The sequence below is a fragment of the Protopterus annectens genome, chromosome 8.part1 (genome assembly GCF_019279795.1).
Source record: "Protopterus annectens isolate FY-2018-M chromosome 8.part1, PAN1.0, whole genome shotgun sequence".
Taxonomy (NCBI): domain Eukaryota; kingdom Metazoa; phylum Chordata; order Ceratodontiformes; family Protopteridae; genus Protopterus; species Protopterus annectens.
In genome coordinates this window covers 132,592,904-132,614,573 of record NC_056742.1, presented here as the reverse complement: position 1 = coordinate 132,614,573, position 21,670 = coordinate 132,592,904, and the positions used below count along the sequence as shown (strand labels likewise).

Genomic DNA, 21,670 nt, shown 5'->3' with positions numbered 1-21,670 from the left:
TGCTCTGTTCACTCACAGCCTCACCTCAAGCTTTCTCCCTACCAAATGGCACACTGCTACAGTCATCCCTCTCCATATAGGAGGAGCAACTACAGACTCTGTAAATTATTGCCCCATTAACCTGATAACTCTGATATGTAAGGCTATGGAGCGCATCATCATGGACTTAATTAACAAGGATATAGGGAATCTCCAAACTCTAGATTCCATGCAATTTGGTTTTGTGAAAGGTAAATAATGCCTGCTCAACCTAGTTGACTTCTTTGAGTCAGTCACCAGAGCGGAGGATGAAGGTAAGGCAGTTCATACAGCCTAGCTCGATCTGGCAAAGGCCTTTGATACCATTCTTCACTCAGGAATTATTGATAAACTCACCAAACTAGGCATCAACCCCTATATCATTAGGTGGGTTGCAAACTGGCTCACAGATAGAACACACAGTGTGAAAGTAGCAGACTCCAAGTCAGACTGTCAACCAGTCATGAGTGGAGTGCCAAAGGCATCAGTCCTGGGTCCTCTCCTGTTTGGCATCTACATCTCAGAAGTCCAGGCCAACACCGAGGGACTCTGGCTGACCAAATTCATAGATGACTGCAAGCTGGGAGCAATTATTAACTCCCCAAGTGATACAGACATCCTACAGAAAGGCCTCACTGAGACCAGTGAATGGTGTCGAAACCATGGCCTTAAGCTTAATGTCAAAAAATACGTTGCCATCCCCTTTGGAAAAAACTCAGTTCCCACTAATTACCACATCAATGGGAGCCCACTGAACACTGAAGGAGTTATAAGAGATCTAGGGACACAGGTTGACAGCAACCTCCCCTTCGACTACCACATTGCCACTGTACTCAGAAAGTCCTTCTGTGTGGCACATCTCTTTATCAAGGGTTTTGCATGCAGGAAGAAAGAGGTCATCATTTCTCTCTACTCTTCCCTCATTAGACCAGTCATAGAGTATAATGCCCCATTTGGCATGTACCTCACTAGACACCTGGAACAGCTGGAGATGCCACAAAAGTACCTCACAAAGAGGATCCTAGGCCTTAAACACATGTCCTAAATGGACAGACTCCAACAAACTCCAGCTATTCTCTGTCTCATAACGTCTACTAAGAGGTGATCTCTGCTTGACTTACAAAGCCATGTCTGACCCAGCTATGTTAGAAATGCTACAGCTAGAGAAATCCTAATCCTTACGCACCACACTCTTCAGAGACCTCAATCTCATTACCACAATCAACAGAACATGCTGGAGGGACAAGTTCATAACCCAGAGACTGCCCATTTTCTGGAATAGACTTTCCATACATGTCAAGCAGAGCACCTTACTAGCCCTCTTCAAGAGAAATCTTGATGAGCGGATGGGAAATAGAAAGTTCACCCCGGGGATCACTCCAGTGGCTCTACTTGATAGATGCACTGGGAACTAACGAAGGGCAGCACAATGCCAGGGCACTTCTATGGGCTAGGCTTGTAAAGGCCCCAGGGCCATTAATGCAGTACATACCTATGAACCTATGAACTTATTACTGTCACATTGTTTCATGTTTTTTGTGCCTCTTGGCCTGGTTTTACCTGAAAAGGGTCTTTGGTCCAATATTTTTAACCAGTTAACAAATGAAAGAATGAATGAATAAATAAACAAATAAATAAATAAAATGACTATGCTACAAAGTGACCATAACAATTGCCATTATGCAAAGCTAATGCCAAGCTTATTGCCAGAGAACCAGTGCTGTTATCCAACATAGGCACTCCTAAAGAGATAATTACTGACCACAGCACTCCCTTTATGTCAAAGGATACTAAATCAGTTAATGTTTTAAAGTAAAATAGTTAAAGGCAGTCAGTCTTTTCATATGTAGACTGACAGATTAATAAAGATGTTTATTAAAACTAACACCCACACCAAGGAACATTACTGTATTGATAGAACTGGTAAAAAGTCTATTTGCTGCTTGAAATTGTGTTTATCCCTTTTGAATTTTTGTATGGTAAGCATCTGGGGCCTGCTTGACATTGTTTTTTTTTTTTATAAACATCTTTATTAAATTATCAAATATGACATAGGCAATCTTACATTTATATAAATGAAAAACAAACATTTACACCACTTTAGTTTCAAACATTATACATCACAGACACTATTGAAACAACTGCAGTTGCAAACATTATTAGAATATATGTACCTGGAGCTTTTCTCCCCGGGCCTCCGCTGAAAATGGACATGTATCCAGTCGGACTCTCCCAGTTAACAAATGTAAAATAAAAAATAAATAAATAAATAAATAAAATAAAATAAATAAAATTATACATCACTTATAATCTATCCAGTCATTGTCAGTTAAGCATTATATGACTCATTCAAATCCTGTTTCTTAAACCTCATTCCTTCTTTGCATATATTGTTCCCACAATTCCCATTTTTTTCTATGTAGATTGCTCTGTCCCTTTTCTAAAGATCCAATTTCCAGTTTTTTTATCTCTGTTACTATATTCAATACTTCTAGTAAAGTTGGTTTAGACTTTGATTTCCATTTTCTATTAATTGCTTTTTTGGCAGCCACCAGAATTAGACTCAGTAAGGCTTTACTATGCCTAGGCAATTCCAATTCTGTATCACAGCTCAAAACAATCTTCTCTCCAGTCAATCCAATCCGCTCACCCAGCATCTCTGACAGAGCGGATTGCAGGGAATCCCTAAAGTCTACCAACTCATTGCACTCCTAAAATAATATGTTCCCAGCCACTTCTTTCTTGCTTGTCACATCTCCAACATTGTTAAGGAAACTAAGAATAAACAATGTAATTTAAGTATAACAGAACACTACATTAGTTAACAATGTAGGTTAAAGTGGGTTATACTCATAGTAAAGGATCACGGGCAGAAAGAACCCATGAATTGCTACTATAGGTTTAGAATAAGAATATATGTCTTAGAGAATTTAAACCAGGAGGTAAGATATTAGCAAAAAATATGACCAAGTGGCAAGAGCCATATGATATTAATGAAAAATAAATAAATGCAGCAAACTGTAAGATTAGACAGCCAGAAGAGAGAAAGCTCAAATACTTCACACTAAAGTAGTAAAGCCTTGGAAGGATATTAAAAGCCTGCACAGAGCTTGTAAATTAAACTTCGTACAGGAGAGAACAGGGAGTCTTTATCAGATGGGCAGCTAAAGGAATCATTATCAGAAGTACAAAACTAGGAAGTAAGAGAGTTTATCTTGAGAAATAAAGAATTGTTTTCAGAACTGCTTTTCAGACCATAACTGGTAGGACATAACACAGAGACTATACCCGGAGTGAAGGTAAGACTAAGAGCTTATAAAGTACCAGAGATAAAGAAACAGTCAAAGAACAAGTTTAAAAAAATTTTTAAGCTAGACATGACAGAAGAATCACAAACTGAATGGAGTAGTCTAGTAATGTTAGTTGCTAGATATGAGGGAAGTATGGCATTCTGAAATGACCTAAGGAAACTAAACAGCATTCAAACATTTGATAGCTACCCCTCGTCAGGAATTGATGAGCTGATAGAGAACCTAGGGTAGAAAATTTGATAAAGCTAAACTTGACAGAGGGGAACTGTCAGATGCCAGTCACCTACTACGTGACAAAAAAACAGCCCTTGCAACCTTCAATAGTCTAGATCATCACATAGTGTTGCCATTTCATAAAAAAAAAAAAAACAGCTCTTACAACCTTCAATAGTCTAGATCATCACATAGTGTTGCCATTTCATAAAAAAACAGCCCTTGTAACCTTCAATAGTCTAGATCATCACATAGTGTTGCCATTTCATAAAAAAAACAGCCCTTGCAACCTTCAATAGTTTAGATCATCACATAGTGTTGCCATTTCATAAAAAAACAGCCCTTGCAACCTTCAATAGTCTAGATCATCACATAGTGTTGCCATTTCATAAAGAAACAGCCCTTGCAACCTTCAATAGTCTAGATCATCACATAGTGTTGCCATTTCATCGACACCAAGCTCCAGCTACTTTCCAGAGGCCGATGGATAAAATGCTGAAGCCTTACTCTCAGTATGTTGCTGCATTCCTGGACGATGTGGTCATTCATTCAGAGGACTGGAAGTCTCACTTAGCATAAGTGTAGGCTCTGCCAGAATCAATAAGAAAGACAGACGACTAAGATAAGCAAACCAGGCATGAAGAAAGCCAGGCATCTGGGATACCTTATGGGAAGTGGGAGTGGTAATAACACAACTAGAAAAAATGAGAGTAGAAAATAGGGATCTAAGCACCCCACTAAAAGAACAAGTGAAGACCTTTCCTGACTTAGCTTTGTACTACAAACAGTTTGTGCCTAATTTTGTGACTACTTCCTGATCTTTAACAGGTCTCACAAGAGAAAGAAAACATCTGTAAAGGTGCACTGGTACCTTGAGGCAAACAGATCATGTAATGAACTAAAAAGGATCCTGTTCAAAAGCAGTGCTAGTAACTCTTGATTGAAGAATTGGCAAAGTGTTATTTCAAGACATCCAAGGTGAGGAGCACCTTGCATGTTATATAAGCAGAAAGATGAGTAACACAGCACTGGGATACTCAGCCAGTGAAAGGGAGTAGCTATTTATACCATGGGGTTTCTATGTCTTAATCTACTAGTATGTTAGCTAGGCACTTTAATTTTGTGACTAAGCATGCCCCACTGAAATAGTTAAGTAGAAAAAATGATGGACCTATGTACTATCCAACCAGCCTTTTTAATATACAGTGACCCACAGGCCAGGCCTACCTAATCAAAATGCCAGTCGAGTGTCAAAAGCCTAAAGCCCTTTGTTATGAGTTCAAACTCCTGGTTTTATATTAGGAGGGGCAATTATAACATTTTCATTTTGGACAATGGGGTAATGTGTCTTTAAAAGATATCTTGCAGAGTGTATATTACGGGAACATTCTGATGTAGTTAAGCATTATTCTGTATCAGTTAGTAGTGAGGTACTAAGTGATAAATACTACTGTATAAAAGATGGTACCCCGTTAGAGTAGAATGACGAAGTCAGTTCCTTATCTGAGGAGCAGCAAAGCATAAGACCCTGGAGGTGTGGAGACACCAGCCCAGTCAGAGATAGAAAGTTGAGTCATAGCTGCAGAAAGTAACTTTAATGCAGAGCAGGAATTAGGGCTTGCTTGAGGTCTGCAGAAATGGACTTTTAATATAGCCTGCTGGTTGAAAGGCTGTTGGAGATGGATAAGCTTTTTATGTAGTTCTGAGAAGCCAAGTTGTGTTGTTTTTCATTTTATTTGGATCTTCCAAATGAAGAAATAAACCTAACTTTTTATATATTTGTGCCTCATTTTTCCTTGTATCTTGCACACACACTCTCTTCTTTTCTGTATATGTGTACAGACAACACTCCCATACAGACATATACAGACATATACAGTATATATATATATATATATATATATATATATATATATATATATATATATATATATATATATATATATATATATATATATATATATATATATATATATATATATATATGTATATATATATATATATATATATATATATATATAGAGAGAGAGAGAGAGAGAGAGGGAAAGAATGCATTTTCAAAGTTGTCTTGGCTATAAAACTATAGAGTTAGTATACTACAGGCAATGAACAGTGAGGTTGAAGCAGACCAAGAAAATTACTGTTTTTTTGCATTAACTGTGTGTCTTAAATTGGAAATAGATGTCATACACCTGAGTTTTATTTTAGTTAGCCTTGTTGTTCAAGGCAGAATTTATAATTCAGACCACAGAGAAGGATGTGATGTGTTGGTTTTGTTTTAGTTTGTTTAGATTTCATAGGACTTAGTTTAATATATTTAATGTTATGTCTTTAAATATGACTTACTGCTTCTTATACCCTCACCCCCTGCTCCACTTTACTAATGCATACTAAGCCTAACCCTGTCCCTGCCCCAACCCCTATCCTGCACATTACCTTTGGGAAAACACATTCCCTAACAGTACTACTACACAAAGACACTCAGGTTTATGAACTATACACTAACACACACACACACACACACACACACACACACACACATACACACACACAAAACACTAAAACTATCCCCTTACCTAGGCCTTACTCCAACCTTAACCTTCAAATACTAGTGTACACACACACACACACACACACACACACACACACACACACACACACACACACACAAACACACGCACACGCACACACACACACTCCCACACTTAATGTTGAAACCTTTGATATAGCCAAAATAAAAGCTGGTATTTTTTGGGATTGAGTATTTGCTCTTTCCCCAGTATGAAGTGATTTTGGAGTTGGTATGCAGAATGAGCAGGGGTGTTGGAGGGCTTGCCGTTGCAAAAATAGTTTTTTGCTTTGGCCTCTTTTCAATGAAAAGTCAGTTTGATATTTTGTACGGTGATATTCTGCCATTCAATATTATGGCAGACTGATATTACAACAGGGACCAACATATATTTTGGGGTACCTAAACTTTCCATATATTACAAAGAATTATAATCTCTAGTATAAGTACTGGCTCTTCAGCATCCTTGAATCTGATTAAGTAGATCACTGGATAATGAATGAATGATATTCTGATGTATTATAATTATTTTGCCATTTTACCAGTAATATCATTATGGTTCTGATATATATATGTCATTTAATAACAAAACAAGCAGATACTTACAACTTCTCCTCAAGATGAAAACAAAATTTAAAACATAAATCTGAATGTGAGTCCAGCCAAATAATGAATTTATTAGACTACGTGCTTTAGTCTAAAATACATAAAGGACTTCATCAGAATCTGAATAATATTTATTGGAGAAAACTGGCAAAGGAACCAAGGTACTGGGAGCAAATAACTAGAAAGGGAACGGTAATAGAATGGGAAGATGCCAAGAATTTATTTGAACAGCAGGTTAGAGATTGCCTTCCCTATCAAGTATTGATATCAGAGTGTAAGCAAAGAGAAAGAAATATAGTGGTCTTAAATGAAAGACCAGCATTGGTAGAGTTTTTAATAAAATCTAGAACAGAAGCTGCCATTAAAAAAGGAATAATTAGTAGAGCATATAAAATATTGCATGATTAATTAGAGGAGCTTAGAAAAGGTTGGGAAGAGAGACTGGATAAGCAATCAACAAAGAGACAATGGGGGGATATATGTATACCAACCAAATATTCAACAAAGTCTAGAAGATTTAGAATATTTTCCTGGAAGTGTTTACATAGGTATTTTTATATCCCAAGTAGACTCCAAAGAATTTTTCCTCAGGTGGATAGCAAATGTTGGAGGTATGATGGGGAAGAATGAGATGGTTGGGAACACATTTTTTGGGAGTGTAATGAGATGGCAGACTTTAACGATTCCCTGCAGACCACTCTGTCAGGGATGCTGGGTGATCAGATTGGATTGACTAGGAAGAGGATTTTTTTGAGCTATGATACAGAATCAGAATTGCCTAGACATAGTAAAGCCTTGCTGAGTCTAATTGTGGAAGCTGCCAAAAAAGCAATTCCTAGAAAATGGAAATCAAAGTCTAAACCAACTTTAATAGAAGTAGTGAACGCAGTAACAAGGATAAAGCAATTGGACTTGGGATCTTTAGAAAAGGAAAGGAACAAACTACATAGGAAAAATGGGAATTGTGGGAACAATATATGCAGAAAAGGAATGAGGTTTAAAAGACATCAGGATTTGAATGGACGGTGTAGTGATACTTAACTGACAATGACTGGTTAGATTATAAGTCATGTATAATGTTTGCAACTACAGTTTCTTCAGTGGTGTCTATGATGCATAATGTTTACAACTAAAGTGGTGTTAATGTTTGTTTTTCATTTATATAAATGTAACACTGCTTGTGTCATATGTGATAATTTAATAAAGATGTTTTTGTTACAAAAAATTAAGGGCTGCCAAGTTATGATTACTTTTTCTTTTCATAATTATTCATCATTTAACTAGTGGTTATTTTTGTTTCAGTAACATTTATCTGGATTACATAATTATATTGAAGCTCTATATAAACACATTTATTGCAATTTCATTTATTTAAATGTTGTTATCTTTATAACATGATGTAAACTTTAAGAGCTGTGTGTTTTTTTTTTAATTGCTCTGAACAGTATAATCTGCTGACATGCTGTTTAATCACATGACTGTGTCTAGCTTTTAAATGGATGCGTTTACTATATGATTCAGATTTAAGAACTTTGTGTGTTTTGGATGAAAGCTCTTAATATAATAAATTAATTCTCTGGTTGTACTCACACTGGGATTTATGTCTATGTGTGTGTGTGCGTGTGTGCGTGTGTGTGTGTGTGTGTGTGTGTGTGTGTGTGTGTGTGTGTGTGTGTGTGTGTGTGCGTGCGTGCGCATGTCATTTAACATGCTTTGAGATGAATTTCCCATATATACTTAGAGAACACATTAACAACTTGTTTATGATCAGTCTCTGTCTACACACCTACACACACACACACACACACACACACACACACACACACACACACACACACACACACACACACACACACAAAACATATGTGAGTTTGAAGGTTAGGTTAATCTCTATAAATACTTGCTTTCAGCATTTTTTTAAACATTTCTTAAGCAGGTAAGCTCATTGGATAGACGCACCCTTTTCAGGGTCAACCCAAGAGCACTGTCTATGTAAGTGACTTGCTCTGTCACACAGTAGGCAAATGGAGCCTAACAGACTCAAATCATGTAGCCTGGGTTGGAGGAAGCAGCCTAGTGACAACTGAGAACCTTAATCCTCTGTATTAAATGCCAGACTACATATTTCATTTATTCTGTATGGACTTCAGCACTATGATTTGTAAATAAGTTTAATGAGTTTATTTTGTTGATGTTGATCAGTGGTGTTATAAGGATGTCTTTTGTTTTCTTTTTTTAAATTTCTTTTGATATTTTTTCTTTGTCAAATGACTTATCACATAATAGAAGCTGTATTAAGTGTTTTACTTCTGTTTCTAGTTTTGATGACTGCCTGATAAACTATATATTGTCATTAAACATATACATATTGTTATTTGAAGTTGATAGCCCAGGTAATGCATGGATCCCCAAAGGAAAGGTTCCAGTCACTGGTGAGGTATTTTAGCGTCACAGCATGAGAGTTTATAGGTATTAAACAGAAGAACAGTGAGATCTTATTATGTTGCACTCAGATCTCAATTTTTTGTTCCCACCTGACACTGAAAAATGCACCCCTCCATGTGTTTTTTATTTACACTTAAGTAATGTTTCAGCTGTTGCCTCAGCAAATATAAAACATTTACAGAAACATTCCTAACTTCAGCATATTGTACATCACAGAAACTGTTTTACACACCTCTAAACATTCTTCACTCTGTAAGTCATAATGCTTCTGAGAGCACTTGAACTGTATAAGCAGAGATACCAGGTGTCCGTCTACATCACTGATAATTGTTAAGTAACTTTTCTATCTGGTTACACATTGCTATTTGTTTACTCACTGCTCTGGACATATCTTTAGCTATTATTTTGGGTTGCAGTCTGGTCTTGCTGAGCTTGTCATGATGAAAGTTGTATTTCACTCATTCAGTTTTTGTAATGTGTCTGTGCATACCTCTCTGTATGTTGTCAGTTTGATAATAGTGCATTTAGTCTTTCCATAAATACTGTAATGTACACCAACCCCAAATTATAGTTTTCTAAATTTTCACAAACAAATTCTCATACCTTGGAAACTGTACAACCTAGACATATATTGTTAGAACTCTTTTGTTAACCACATATATTTCACATAGCAACAAGAAATTCTTCAATGAGTGCATGTTTATTTTTTTAAACAAGAAACATCTTTACTGAATTATCACTTATGACTCAGGCAATCATACCATACCTCTCGACCCGGAAACACCAAAAATCTGGACAAAGGCGCATGAAAAGTAGGTACAACTGGCCAAAAATCTAGATGCTGATTAACATACAATTTGCATACATAATTATGTAACCCAACTCATCACAATGAAATTGTGGATCTGTTATCTTCTTATCCATCCAAAAAGCACAGCACCATGTACCCACGTCAATATCAGCATGAGCATTTTCTATTTTGCACTTTCAAAAGTTATAGCTACAGAAGAAAACATGGTGCTGCAAATGTGGCCATTTCAAGGGCATGTGTGGTCATCCTTTGCCAGTGATGTAATTAACCTGTTCATAAACATCACCATTTCACTTGCTGAGATCAAACATCAAAATGTTATCAAAAACTGTGATCAGTGCTCTGCTCTACCCAAGTAAACAAATATATATATATATATATATATATATATATATATATATATATATATATATATATATATATATATATATATATATATATATATATATATATATATATATATGTGTGTGTGTATATCAATAAATAAAACTCCTACAGATGTGGTATATGCTTTTTGTCTCTGTTAAAGATTAATGTCACATTGAGAACTGATATGACAGACCATAACGTTTCTCAAGCTTATACATCTATGACAGTGTACAGCAGTGACATCCCCTAGTCTGAAGAAGCTGCTATGCCAACTGACATTTAATGACAACTGTCATCCATACCTTTCAGATGCTGTCCTGGACAGAAACATTGATTCATCCACTACAAATTGTTGCCTTTAACTTTGTGCTTCACAATTCACTTTTGATGTTCTTAAATATGTTAAATTGCAATGAAAGCGTAATGAAAACAAAAACATTTAAAATTAACAAGAGCATCTAACTGGTAACTGTATAACTTATTACTAAACTACTGTAAAAAAAAAGTTCATATAAAATTGTATTATATGTGGTTTCTACAAGAATGTGCCAATGCATTAAAAGCTAAAATAAGAAACGGTTCCTTCTGCTACCTATTAGGACTTTAATACCAGTTTTATGATTTTATCAATCCCACATCAAAAGGCATGTGTGCTCCTCATTTGCGTTTGAAGGAGCAGCATGCTATCCAAACATGGATAAATCAAAATTAGGTAAAAAAGAACCAGTGCAGGGACTACCAGCAGATTAGCCCTACATTCCTCTCATTACATGCACATTTCAATGTAAGACATCAACATTTAATGTAAGTCACCAAAAGTGATCATGCTTCTCAACAACCCAGCAATCCATGACAGCATATTAAAAAAGAAAAAAAAAATGAAGGTTTGGGGGGGTTGCACAATAATGCTATGTGCATGCAATTGTAACGTCTCTCACAAGCAAAAATTTAATGAAGAACACATCTTTAAACTGTTTTAAGTTTAAATAAAGTTTAGAGAAAGGAAAACATAAATCTAAGGTCAATGAACAGTAGCAGAGAAACAGTTATTTAAGCCTAGAACATCACTGCCTTACCAAAAAGAGCTAAACAGAGGTTCGCTCCATCTTGCACACTTCCTGTCATTGAGAAAACTCGGCCTTCATAAGATAATCATCCCATTTTGCGAATGACAATGACTTCATTTCATGCCAGTTAACATTAATAAAATGCTCTTGTAAAGAATATCTCAATATACAGCTGTCTAGCTGTCAGATACTTTCTACCTCCTGCTCCCGCCATATTTCTCATACAATTGGCACTGCTTGGCGTAAGAAGGAATGCGCTTTGGTGTGTAAATGAAATCTTTCGCTTTACGTGGTGCTAGAAAAAGGACAAAGGGAAAACTCTAGAGCGTGTGATGTCTGTACTGTATGGTACTGCAGGTGAAGTGATGTAAACATATGGTACTGTAGGTGAAGTGATGTAAACATATGGTACTGTAGGTGAAGTGATGTAAACATATGGTACTGTAGGTGAAGTGATGTAAACATATGGTACTGTAGGTGAAGTGATGTAAACATATGGTACTGTAGGTGAAGTGATGTAAACATATGGTACTGTAGGTGAAGTGATGTAAACATATATACTTTGCATGTTACTTTGAAATTCCCAAATACTGGTTGCTGCAGGATGATTTATTTTTGAAGCTGCGCTTCAGAGACTAGCCATGTGTTTATCCAGCTCTGCTTTGCAGCATGTAGTGTTACATCTGGCCAAGAATGTTTTTCCATAACATAGGCAGGCTGTATAGAGCACTTCACTTCCTAGTCATAAAGGGGTCACATCACTAAATTGTTGTCTGAATGGAAGGTGTCTAAAACAAAACCTTTCATACTCCCAAAATAACATGCTAACCTCTTAAAACTGTACTGGAGTGGTTTCATTCAGAGTGCAAGGAGTAGTACAGTCATTAATATACTGTTTGGGATACATTATATTTTTAACATTTAATGCATGGTTTTAAATACTTCATTATCGTCTAGATGTGGGGCTGATTTATTTTGCATATGCACTTGAAGTTATGACTCCGAGACAGCTGTACATTTCAGTACGTAATATCACTGAGAATCTTTCTAATTAATAACATAATTGTCTTTTCCTTGTGGCAGTGAATTGGTACTTGTTTAAACTTGAATTTGATAGCCTAGAAACATTAAACTTTGCATTTTTGACAGGCAGTACAGTTCACTCATGAAAGCTGTGGGATACGCTGGAGAAGATGTGATAACGTCATCCATTCTTTAAAACTGAAAATAAAATAAAAAAAGAAATCAGGAATTAAAGGGGCTACTTGGAAATTCATGGCACCCCATTATTTGAACCTCAAAACTGGCAAATTCCGAGGAATTTTGTACAGCTGAGAGGTATGAATCATACATTTATATAAATGAAAACAAACTATACTGACATATTTTTAGTTGGAAGCATTAAACATCCCTTATGATATATATTGTCATTGTCAATCAAGCATTACATAGCTCACTCAATTCCTGCCTTGACTTAAACCTCATTCATTCTCCAAAACAATAGAGAAGGACATAGGGGGATCTTAAAGGAAAGACCAGCATTGGTAGAGTTTTTAGTAGAATCTAGAACAGAAGCTGCTGCTCAAAAAAAAAGATAATTAATAGGGCATATAAAATATTGCATGATAACTATAGGATTCAGTCAGAGGTTAGAAAGGATTGGGAAGAGAGACTGGATAAGCAATTCACAAAGAAACAATGGGTGGATATATGGGGTCTATATTAGAACATCGAAGTGCCAGAACTTTGAATGTTCTAATATTGAACCCAATTCAGCAAACGCTGACAACATCGAACATTCAGAACAGCGAATTTTTTCCTAGGGAAAAAATTTGCTATTCCGAAACACATACACACAACACAAGCACACCAAACAAACAGCAATCCACACACATACACCTAAAATATTAGATCTAACCCTACACTACACTGTACATACACCACTAACTATCCACTTAACTTAACCCAAACCCTAAGGTCCGTCACAATCGCACACTCACCTCACCCACGCCCTAACCCTCACATCCACACAATCACACACTTACCTGACCCAAGCCCTAACCCTAACTCACCTAACCCACCCTAACCCTCACGTCCACACAATCACACACTTACCTGAACCCGACCCATAATGTTCCACCACAGCGCTGAAAATAGTGAAGCGACAGAAATGGACAACCAAATTCTTTCCCTGGAAAAAAATTTGGTTTTCTGCAGCGTAGCTATTTTCAGCGTTCGCTGAATAGGTTCGATATTAGAACATTCGATGTTCTGAAACATCAATGTTCTAATATAGACTCGATATGTGCATGGCTTTCTAATATGCAAGAAAGTCTAGAAAATTTAGGATCCTTGCTTAGAAGTGTTTGCATAGGTATTTTATACCGCCCAAGCAGACTCCAAAGATCTTTATCTCAGGTAGATTGCAAATGTTGGAGGTGTGATGGGGAAGAAGGAGACAAATGGAAACATATTTTTTGGGAGTTTAATGAGTTCACAGATTTTAAAAATTCCCAGAAGACTACTCTGTCAGAAATACTGGGTGAGCAGCTTGGTTTAACTAAGGAAATGATTTTTTTAGCTGTGATATAGAATCAAAATTGTCTAGACAAAATAAGGTCTTGTTGAGTTTAATTCCGGTGGCTGCCAAAAAAGCAAATACTAGAAAATGTAAATCAAAGCTAAACTAACTGTACTAAAAGTAGTGAATATAGTAACAGAGATAAAAGAATTGGAAGTGGGATCTTTAGAAAAGGGTAGGAGCAAATTATGTAATGAGAGTACATTTATTGAGATTTTTACAGTAGGTGGATTGGACACTCTAAATTGGCCCTAGGTGTTGAGTGTGTGCATGTGTGTGCCTTCTGTGGAAGGTTGGGAGCCGGGTTGGCAACTCGACACTGTAAAACTCCACTGCCAATCATGAGGGGACAGATGATCCACTGTGGCAACCCCTGACCGGGAAAAGCTGAAAGAAGAAGAAGACTGAAATATGAAAACCTATGCTTAATTATATAAATAGCAATATAAATAACACTGAATGTCTCTCAAGATGTGCAACTTACAGTGCAAATATCAAAAACAATTTTATTCAACATCATCTAAGGTTTTACCTGATGTCATGCAACAGTATGCAAGTTACTTGATTTTTAAAGTATTAAGTACATATGAAAATATTGTTTATCTTCATAATTACTGACAAACAACTAGAAATATCTCAGCTTTAGTGTGATATAAATGGACATGACAATGAAAGTCTCTATCTCCCACCATGGTATATCACACCATACCCCTCAATAACATGTAGGACTCTCTGTTATGAAAAGATGAACACAAATATGAAAATATGAATAATAAGTGACATATAGTGATTAATTTGTCTACTGCAGCACATCCTAGATTAACAATCTTAGTGTCATTTTGTTAATAACTCCTTGCACTTTCTAATACTGCCTGTTTTTAACTGGTAAGTTGCTTAGTTAAAGAAGCCAGACCCCAAAAAAAGTCTGGATGCCATAAGGAGCTATGGGTATGAACTGTTTTAAGTTTGACTGAAATTCAACCACTAAGAGAACTTGCACTTGATGGGATTGACACTTGATCCTTGATTTGGGAAGAACGTACAGCAGCTGCCCTCGCAATACATGTTGAGGCTTGTGATAATAACTGAACTAAAACTGTTAATTTAGAAAAGTGATTTTGTTCATTCACCAAAATATTCATATCCTTTGAATTTAGACCCAGTGGCATTCCCGAGAAACCACAAAGCAATATCGCACCTATAACCAAAACCAAAATGCTTGCAACTTGCATAAAATCTTTAGCCAAGAAAACCAAAAGGATGCTTGTTCTTCAGTAGCTACTTTATTTCTCTTATCAAGGAAACTTCATCAGAATCAAACACATAGTTCCTGTTTCCACATAAACGACCTGACAGATTTAATTCATTAAGTGAAACCCCCTTTAGATGCATCTTTTACTCTACTATTTAATTGCATGGGGATTTTCATGTTAGGGTGCCACAGTGGTTCAGGTTTAGCTATGCTGTCTCATAATGTTTGATTCTTCATTTCTTGTTTTTTTTTCAGTTCATTTGTTTGCCGAGGTGCTTTTTGTTTGCAATCTGCATGTTATCCCTGTGTCTGCATGACTTTTCTCTGAGCAGTCTTGTTTCATGAATCAGTGTTCTTCCAAAATGCCTGTAGGTATGTACGTGTGTGTGTGTGTGTGTGTGTGTGTGTGTGTGTGTGTGTGTGTGTGTGTGTGTGTGTGTGTGTGTGTGCGTGTGTGTGCGCGCGTGTTGTGTGTGTGTGTGTATGTCTTGCTGTGGGCTGGTGTCTGATAGGGGGTTAGTTTAATTTTCTTTCACATGTGAAATTTACTATAGACTCCGATCCCCTGAACCCCAAATCGATTAACTGGGTAACTCAGGAATAGATTTGGAAATAATATTATAATTTCTCATGCCAATTTATCATTAGGTTTCTTCTGTGTATGCCTTTTAATATGCCAGTTTTAATTCACATGTGTTTGACCGAGACTGACTGTCCTTCAACAGCAGAAACACAACAATTTTCCACTGTCTGGATTGATGAAATGAGGCTCTCTGACTTCATCTTGATGAATCTTTTCAACATTGCAAACACACTTCCAAATAAATATTACCATGCCTAACATGCTGCTCTGTCAGAGTAGGTTATATTTAGTCTTGTTTGGTTCTTAGATCTGATTTCAGTAAACAGTGGTGGACTTAGATGAGCTCAAACAAACTATTGAACAGTGAAATTTATTTGTCATGGACATATGCCTTCTCTGGTTGCTGAATCAGTAAAACAACTTCCTCTTTCTTGTCTTTTTTGCTTCTTGCTTGTTTTGTTTTCACATACACACCGAGACAGTGCAAGAATACTCTGTTTATCTGATTTAAAATACACTGTCAGATGTTCTGGTGAGTAGATTGTAGGTTCTCTTTTTAAGTTTGAATACTGTTAATCAGCTGTTTATTAGGGTGTAATCTGTTCAGCTATATTTTATATTAATAGCTTTTAAGAGACCTGTATGCCAAGATGACTTATCAGTTCCATACAAAGTAACTTAATTTTTCCTCTAAGAACGGTCCTCTAAAATGCCTCACACTGCTTTTTTTTCCACCTGATTCAGCTGTATGTACTGATTAAGCATCTGTCTTATTTTTTTTTTTTTGTAGGTACAGACAGTGTTTAGACTTGGTTTGGCTACATCATGCTTCATGCGATCCTTTGCTGCTATACTGGTCTGCATGTTATTGGTTCAACTAGGTTGCATAGTAAGGACTCTGACATAATGATCTTAGCCTGGGACAGCTTTGAGAACATTTTATTCTGTGCAGCACTGTACTCAAGAAAATATGTGTTCCAAATCTGACCACAATACCTGTTAGCATCTTTATTTTGGCTCTTGGATTTCAATTCTTTGTGATTTTGCTGTGTTTTGCTGACATCTTGTGGTTAAAAGTAGAAGTTATACGCGAAAAGTATTTCTGAACAACATTTTCACTCTTGTTATGAAACTCATACAAGCTCACTTGAACTGAAAATACGTGCCTTAATTTCATGTGTTATTGTCTCACTCCTGTGCTATAAATAAATTAATACTATTTTTGGAAAATATCATTTTTCTTGCATATTATTTTATATACTTCTTATAACTGCATTATTATATTTCATAATGCTTTCTGCATTTTATATACTAAGATAGTCTATATTACAAACATCCCATTTTTTTAATTCTTTATTATCTTTCAAGGCATTTTCTGTTATTTTCTTTTTATTATATTCTCAGTCTCTGCCCTGAATTCTTTAATTTTTTACTCTTAAACATTTTCTTTTGTTTGAATAATGTTTTTTAATATTTTGTCATTTATTGTAATATTTCCTTTGCTTTTCCATATATTGGGTGAAATTCATAAACATTATGTACAATGCTTAAGATTAAGTAAAGTTTTTAAACAGTTTAAAAAGCACTTAAGTGACGTAATGACAAATGTGGATATTTATATTTTCATATTTACCTCAAAGAAAGCTTTGTTTTGACCTTTTCACCAAGCTACAAAGACTTCTATTCTTAGTAAACATTTTCAGTGACTTGCCTCTAACGCATTCTATTCTGAAATCCTTTCTACTCCAAAATGAAGGCACAAGCTTTCTTCATATGGCATCCTATATATAACTGCATTTAACAGGAGTAAATGTCTAACATTTTCTGATCTACTGTAAATGTGCATTATATCTCAGGAATCAAACTTATATAAAGTATGTATATACACATTACTGTTTCTCAGACTGTAGTAGGTACAAGTTAAGTAAATGAAAACAAAAAGAAATTATATAAGCTTAATATAATGTCCTAAACTGTAACCTTTACTTGTATGCACTGGAGCTTTTCTCCCGGGGCCTCCAGTGAAAAGGGACAAATTCAGCTCAGTGGGCTATCTCAGTTAACAATAAATAAATAAATAAATAAATAAATAAATAAAAATAAATGAATTAATAAAAAATAAGTACATGTATACATTCCCATTGTTGAAACTACAGCCTTCTGCCATTCCCAGAAGGAGCTGTCTTTCACCATACAAACCAAAAGGCCAGAGAAGGGCAGTATTCATACAAATATTAATTGTTATGAAGATATCCAATTAAAGTGGCATGCGGATGCAGAGAATTATACTGCCAACAGCAAGGAATGAGATCTGAACTGGATATCAGGGAGGATAACTAAGTACTGGCAGACATCAGGCACAAGGACATGCATAAGTATGAAACATTCAAAAAAGATTCTGAATTCTGATTGAGAGAAAGGAAGATTGCAGCCACAGATCCCATCAAGGCAGGGCCAGATCCAAGCAGTTGCCTACAGCCCTCTGGCCGAGGTGGGGTTGCCACAACATTTAATTTTAACAATTTCTTTCAAAATATAAAAACGACATTTCTTCTTTAAGGATGCAGTCTGCATGCATCATGCTAAAGACACACTCTCAACAGTGCAGATTGCATGGGATTTTAAACATGGAGAACTGCCATGAGAGAGATGAGCAAGCTCTATGTCTATATACTTTTATGATGTGCTGTAGTTATGGATGACAGGTTGGTAAATTAACCTGAACATGCTAGAGGGCAGGTTAGTTAATTAATTTCTTCATGCTCAAACCCTGCACCTTGTTTTCAGGATACAAAATTCTGAATCCTCTATACCAACTACCAGACTGTCATTAGGGGGTGCATCTTTAAGGAATTGTGAGTTTTACTGCATTTTCAAGGAAATTAGGTTGAGAGACATCTCTGTGAGAGCTTTACCCTCTCTTCTAACAGTGGGATCCCCTATTTTTTGAGAAAGGCCGATTTGCCATCAAGAAAGTGTCTGTGTCACTTAGTAAGTACCACCCGTATGACCCTGACATATTCAGGTGATACTAGAATTGTCTGTGACATTATTCTGAAAAATTGATCCATTTTAAGGCTTGATGAGAACATATCCAGGGTTGTTGGTCTTTCTCCCTACTTTAGCTTCAGGAATGCTCTTTGTCTTAGGAGGGAGCTGTGTTATAGAGATTTGTGTATCAGAGTGAGCTTTGCCTCTGTGACTAACAAGTTTGGTACTTTTCCTTGCAAGTCGTGCAAAGTTTGTGCATGCATTTCTTGTGCAAGTTTTTCTTCGTCATCCATGCTCTGGACAAGTTTTTGATTTTAGGTTATGTGCAAATTGCAGGAGCAAGGACTTAGTATACCTTGGTATGCGTGATGATTGCTCTTGTTTTTAGACTACAGAATACAACCAATCCATTTGCAAGACACATAAAGGATTTTCCGGGACATAGCTTTAAGTTTATGGTAACACGATTGCAAGAAATAAGAGAGGTGGGGACACTGTACAGAGCATTGAGTTTGCTGAGATAAAATGGTCTGTTATGTTAACAGCTAACAGTTTGCCTGGTTTAAATGGCACTGTCCCTTTAATGCCAGCACTCAGAGAACAGAGATTGTTTAATTGATACTATGTGTCCACTAGTTGATTCTCTATGCCTTGTGGTTTCTTTAGTGTTTTTAAGTGTTGTTTTGTTGTGCACTTTTAAAATCTGAAGAAGGACTTTTGCCTGAAAGTGCTTATCTTTTATATTTGTTTTTGATTAAAGTTTTTTTTTTTAAGATGGCTGTGGTGACTGGATCATTTATTTATTTTTATTGTACTTTTTTATATGTTACCAGGCTTTGGCTGCTGCTGTTGTGCTTTTCTCTTCACATAACAGCTTTCCACTGTTTGGATTGATGAGATAAGGTTCTCTGACTTCATACTGATGAATCCTTTCAACATTGTAAGCACACCTCCAAATAAATATTGCCATCCCTAAGCTGCTGCTTGTCAGAGCAGGTTATATTTAGACTAAACGTTTTGGGAGTTAGATCGGATTACAGTAAACAGTGGTGGACTGAGATGAGTTCAAATGATCTATTCAACAGCAAAATTTATTTATCATGGATATAGGCCTTCTCTGGTTGATAGTGAAGTACAACTTCCTGTCATTTTTGCTTCTTGCTTGTTTTGTTTTCACATACACACCAAGACAGAACATGAATACTTTGTTTATCTGATTTAAAATACACTGTCAGATGTTCTGGTGAGTAGATTGTAGGTTCTCTTTGTAAGTTTGAATACTGTTAATCAGCAGTTTATTAGGGTGTAATCTGTTCAGCTATATTTTTATATTAATAACTTTTAAGAGACCTGTATGCCAAGATGACTTAATTCCATACAAATCAGGAAACTTAATTTTTTCCTCCAAGAATGATCCTCTAAAAAGCATTGCACTGCCTTTTTTCCATCTAATTCAGCTGTATATACTGATTAAGCATTTCTGACTTTTTTTTTTTTTTTTTTTTGTAGGTACAGACAGTGTTTAAACTTGTTTTGGCTACATCATGCTTCATGCGATCCTTTGCTGCTATACTGAAGTCTGCATGTTATTGGTTCAACTGGGTTGCATAGTAAGGACTCTGACATAATGATTTTAGCCTGGGACAGCTTTGAGAACATTTTATTCTGTGCAACACTGTACTCAAGAAAATATGTGTTCCAAATCTGACCACAATACCTGTTAGCACCTTTATTTTGGCTCTTGGATTTTAATTCTTTGTGATTTTGCTGTGTTTTGCTGACATCTTGTGGTTAAAAGTAGAAGTTATACGCTGTAAGTATTTCTGAACAACATTTTCACTCTTGTTATGAAACTCATACAAGCTCACTTGAACTGAAAATACATGCCTTAATTTCATGTGTTATTGTCTCACTCCTGTGCTATAAATAAATTAATACTATTTTTGGAAAATATTATTTTTTCTTGAATATTATTTTATGTACTTTTTATGAATTCATTATTGTAGTCATACCGCTTTCTGCCTTTTATATACTAAGCTAGTCTATATTACTAACATCCCATTTTTTAATTCTTATCTTTCAAGGCATTTTCTGTTATTTTCTTTTTATTATATTCTCAATCTCTCTTCCCTGCATTCTTCATTATTTTTAATTTCTTATGCTTAAACATTTTCATCTTTTGTTTGAATAGTGTTTTTTAATATTTTGTCATTTATAGTAAGGTTTCCTTTGCCATATACTGGGTGAAATTTCATAAAAATTATGTACAATGCGTGTGATTAAGGAAACAGTTTAAAAAACACTTAAGTGACGTAATGACAAATGTGCACAAAGTACAAACAGCAGATACACAACTGAAACAGTGGGTGAAATGGGTACGTGAATGTGGATCGACTTACTCGTACATACAAACAGAAGAACAATTCACAAATGATGTATCACAGGTACCAAGCTGTGTTAGAGACAGCAGCAGTATAACTTTGTAGTTATGCACATTATACGGATGACAATCATGACACTCAGCTGACAGAAATCCAGTCATCAGAACATGAATCATGACTATTACAATATCATCACAGTGGCACAGCTGCAGACTACTGTGTATATATAGCCCTAAGAAGTCATGAGCAGATGGACTGCTACTAAATAACAGCTAGAATTCTACCAGTTTTTAAGATGTGCCTTGACATGTAAGTACTTTACACATATGGACAGTCTGTGTCACTGCAAACAAGATCTGTAATAGCAAAGGCTATCCTTGGAACAGGAACATTTCAACTTTTTTCATACAATACTACATTTACGTTACACAGTTTTCTGCCATCCATATCCTGAATAGTTTCTTGGCCTACAT

The 21,670-nt window shown here is 35.9% G+C and overlaps 1 long non-coding RNA gene across 1 annotated transcript; it reads left to right on the top strand.

Moving 5' to 3' along the window:
• The first annotated feature begins 19,832 nt into the window (after positions 1–19,832).
• Positions 19,833–20,769, top strand: LOC122810075. Its single transcript, XR_006366045.1, has 2 exons — positions 19,833–20,059; positions 20,326–20,769. It is a non-coding gene; the product is annotated as an uncharacterized LOC122810075 (long non-coding RNA).
• The last annotated feature ends 901 nt before the right edge of the window (positions 20,770–21,670 follow it).